Source organism: Solenopsis invicta, chromosome 5, assembly GCF_016802725.1.
Source record: "Solenopsis invicta isolate M01_SB chromosome 5, UNIL_Sinv_3.0, whole genome shotgun sequence".
Lineage (NCBI taxonomy): Eukaryota > Metazoa > Arthropoda > Insecta > Hymenoptera > Formicidae > Solenopsis > Solenopsis invicta.
The window spans coordinates 11,016,351-11,021,361 of NC_052668.1; positions in this window are offsets into that span (position 1 = coordinate 11,016,351).

Sequence of the window (5,011 nt, forward strand, 5' to 3'; positions counted from 1 at the left end):
GTAATTGTTATTCCCGTCAAGTTAGCATTTTCGAAATAATTTACATAATTATAATTGCATTATGGAAATGCTTTATAATGATTTTTACTTCTAGGATGCATGGTAACCTAACCTGATTTCAGTTGCCATGCATCGCGTTATTGCTACAGCTATAACAATGGCTGCGTTCAGCAGACTCAACATGTTGAGGTATTCTTTTAGATCATCCAATCAGACTTTTAAATTAAAAAAATACACCAATAACAGCGAGTGCTCATTCAACTCTTGAGTCTGCTGAACGCAGCAAATCTTGTCTAATTCAAAATAATCAAAACATGTATTTTTTTTACTAGTGTTATTAATGTACAGTTAAGAGCTGAAAGGTTGCAACACATTTTCTTCGATGGTTTTTGGAGTGTAGACTTGCTCATTGAACGGCAAACGTAATTGGTTCTTACCTGTGGATCTAATCAATTACGTTTACCGATCGATGAGCAAGTCAACATTCCAAAATCCATTGAAAAAAAAGTGTTGCAGTCTTTTAGCTGCTAACTGTATAAAGTATATTTTTTATCAGTGTTATTAATGTACAGAATAAAATATATGTTGTATCGTAAAAATAAGAGAAATATCAAGTAAAAAAACTGAAAAAAAATCTGAAAACTAACCAGCAAGTTTCCCGCATGTTGCTATTAATTTGAAAAAAAATGCGTTGCTAAGTTGTCATTTTTTTTTTATCAAAGGGTGTTACGTTCTGCGGAGTAACGATTCTTTTCCTTCGCAAACAGCGGATATGCTAGTTAACGAGGATCGAGCAACAATGACTCATTTAATATTATAGAATGAACCTCACTCCGATTCCGAGGTTACGATGACCTACAAAGCAACGATAAGATATTACAAATTAAGAAATCATAAATTCATTAATTTATGGGGCGTTTGAGATGACACCGTTGCTTGATACTAGAGACATTAGGGGTAGTAAAATCAGGAAGTTGAAAGACGCGAGTATGCACTCTTTTCGGGCTTCCAAATGCCCGACGCCCATATAACAATAAATTAATTCAAATTTGTCGTATAATGATGCTCCGGAGTTTGTTGTCAAACCTGCCACTCTCTCGAGATAATAATAATTACCGAGGAATATAAAAAAGTCGTAAAACCAAATATCGTGCGTGGGCGTATTAATAAATAAAATTAGTGCACACGACCCTCCCCAATAAACACAGATCAATATAAGATACGTATAATAACCATTATAACCATACGTACATATTTTACAGTATAAAAACATATGAGACAAAGGTATTCATATAATCCGTGGACATGTCCGCAACCCATCTCATTTTTTTTACGTATTTATATACAGTGGCGGTCAAAAATTTCCGGCCAGTTCATTTTTACTCTATCATTCTTACAAATAAAGCAGTTAATAAACCACACTTTTTTATGAGAAAAGACACATTAAAACAACGTCAATGATGTAGTATATATTGTTTATTAAAGCAATATGACTTTTTCATTTACAAAAAATCCAAATTTACGTGGACAAAAATTTCCGGCCACTTTTTTAATGAAAAAAAACATCTTGTTTGCGGTGAATATTTAACAAATATGAATAGAAGGTACCATGTTTGACCTCAATATTTAGTCGCCATCTCTTTGGCTGCAATAACGGCTTTGCAACGCCGTGGTATTGACTCAATTAGCTTCTCTAAGAAATCAGACGGTATTTTTGCCCATTCTTCCTATAAATGCTGAAGCAAATTGGTGCGGTTTGAGTGATTTTGGCTCCCAATTCGATGTCCAAGCTCTTTCCATAGATTTTCTATTGGATTAATGTCCGGTGACTGAGCTGGCCACTTCAGCACCTGAATTCTGTTCGACGCAAGCCAATCCTTCACTATCTTCGACGTATGCTTGGGATCGTTATCATGTTGAAATATCCATTCTTCCGGCATAAAACTATTCGAATATAGAAGGAAATTGTTTTTCAGTATTTCCTTATACTTCGGGCCGTTCATTATTCCTTCAATGAGGACGAGTGGACCAAGCCCATTTGCTGAAAATACTCCACAAACAAGTACGCTCCCTTCACCATGCTTAAGAGGATGCTATAGTGACCGAAGAACTTCCTCGACGTCGGCATTGCAGATTATTTTTCGAGGGAGACCAGGCTATCGCTCTTTGTCCAACGCATAGATCTGTCTTTGTTTTTCGATTATTTTGCCATCTGCGAAAAGACTTATCAACTATAGCCACTGCTCTTCTTGCCATCGTTTACGTGCGCTAAGCAAAAGTTGGACACGTACAGCTGTTCACCTATTAAACTTTTTTATTAGGTTGTTGACTGAAACGATACACAGTCAGTGCTGTTTGTTAGAGTTTTCTGAAGTCCGCCCTGGTCTCATTTTATACATACGAGCTACAGGACGTCTAGTAAATAACAAAAATTAACCTTGGTTGACAGATCCACGAATCGAAAATAAATGAATTTTTAACTTTTTGATCGATTTTCTCATAAAATTTACCAGAGCAGACTTTGTTTTGGTGCGTACTTTTATTTTGCAAAAAGATTTTGTGATCTGTAAAGCCAATTTAAAAATTAATGAACACTGTAATGGTCAGTAATTCCCGTCAGTATAGCATCCTCTTAACCGTGGGTATTTGGTACCTACTATCATACCGTGAACCAACAGGATGTCGAACATATCGTCTGCCATCGCTCCCAAACAAATTAAACTTTGATTCATCTGAAAAAGCGACTCTCTTCCAATTTTCCACTCTCGATGTTGCTTAGCAAAATCTAAACGGGCCTTTTGATTTTTCTTACTAATGAAAGGTTTCTTGACAGCAACGCGACCCATTAGACCAACATCGTTTAGACGTCTTGAAACTGTGCATCGACTCACCGTAACATGATTTTCTTTTAATTCGCGAGCGATATCACTTGCTGTTTTCCTAGGATCCGCTGACTTCCTTTTGATGACTTTGTCCACCCGAACAGTTGTTTTTCGTGGACGACCGCTTCGATGTTTATCTTTTAAACCATCCTGAGCGATATTTTGTAAGAAAATCATTCATCGTTGATTTTCCAATACCCACTATTGATGCAATAATCCGCGAACTCTTTCCTTGTATCCAGAGCCACAAGATTGTCTCACGCAGTTGAATACTTGTGTGTCGAGCAATGTTTATTTACAAACTAACACTGTACAAATTAACACTCTTTGTTTAATCAAGGTAGAGCGACACACAGCGGCCATAAGATGCAAAAACAAATACGGCCGGAAACTTTTGTCCACGTAAATTTTGATTTTTTGTAAATGAAAAAGTTATATTGCTTTAATAAACAATATATACTACATCATTGGCGTTGTTTTGACCTGCCTTTCCTTATAAAAAAGTGTGGCTTTTTAACTGCTTTATTTGTAAGAATGATAGAAGAAAACCGAACTAGCCAGAAACTTTTGACCGCCACTATATACGTAAAAAAAATCTATATCTGTAAATGTTATTATAAACATTCCTGATAAAAAAAAACCGATAGAAAGTGTCAGAAACCTGATTCAAAACGATAAAATTCTATTGTTTTGAATCAGGTCTCTGACACTTTCTATCTGTTTTTTTAATCAAGGATATTTATAAATACGTTTATAATATACATATAATAATCATTATAACTATACGTATTATATGGTATAAAAAACGTATGAGATAAATGTATATAATACACTTATTTTTTAATTTTCTTAAAAAAAAATATATTTTTTTTTAGTTTTTTAACAGATTTCATTATTCTTACAGCTTGATCTGTATTCACTGTTTTGCATATAAGATTTTTAAATCACTAAATGTTATTACGCATTATTTTACAACTTTGAAAACGAATTGGCGGGATTCAAACCTAAGATCTCGGAACAGTAACTTCCCAATAAGAACAGGATTGTTTAATATACGTTTATTAAACATAAGTATGGTGTAAAACAGATATATGGCAGATACGTACGAGGTGTGTTCAAAAAGTATCGCGAATTTTGAATTTTCGCGGGTTACGTATATTCGAATTTCGATCTTTTTGTGGCGTTATGTTGGTACTCATGTCTCTCACTTATGCCGACAAGCTCGGCCATTTTGAATGTTCACTTAATTGTTGACAGCTGCTTTGCTTGCACGTGTTTTGGATCGTCTTCGATTTTTACCTATTCAAAAAAATGGATCAAAGAACCTGTATCAAATTTTGTGTGAAAAACGAAATTAAGTGCGCGGATGCATTCCGAATGTTGACTGTGGCATACGGAGAAGCTACCTTGGACCGAAGCAACGTTTATCGGTGGTACAAAATGTTCTCAGAAGGCCGAGAAGATGTGAACGACGAAGAGCGTGCCGGACGCCCGAGCACTTCAACAACAGACGAAAAAATTAATGAAGTGGAGAAAATGGTATTGGCCAATCGTCGAATCACCGTTAGAGAAGTTGCTGAGGACCTAAACATATCGATTGGCTCGTGCCATTCGATTTTTATCAATGATTTGGGCATGAGACGGGTCGCCGCGAAATTCGTACCAAAATTGCTCAATTGCGACCAAAAACAGCATCGCATGAACATTGCTAATGAGATGTTGGACTCTGTCCGCGACGACCCAAATTTGCTCCAGAGGGTCATAACTGGTGACGAATCGTGGGTTTATGGTTATGACGTGGAAACCAAAGCTCAATCATCTCAATGGAAGCTGCCGCACGAACCAAGACCGAAAAAAGCGCGCCAAGTTCGGTCGAATGTGAAATTTTTGCTGACAGTTTTCTTCGATTGCAGGGGCGTGGTGTATCATGAGTTCTTGCCACAGGGTAGAACGGTCAATAAGGAATATTACCTGCAAGTTATGCGCAATTTGCGCGAAGCAATCCGCCAGAAACGCCCGGATTTGTGGAAGAACAAAAATTGGCTTTTGCACCACGATAACGCCCCTGCTCACACATCGTTGCTTGTGCGCGACTTTTTGGCCAAAAACAACACACTAATGATGCCGCA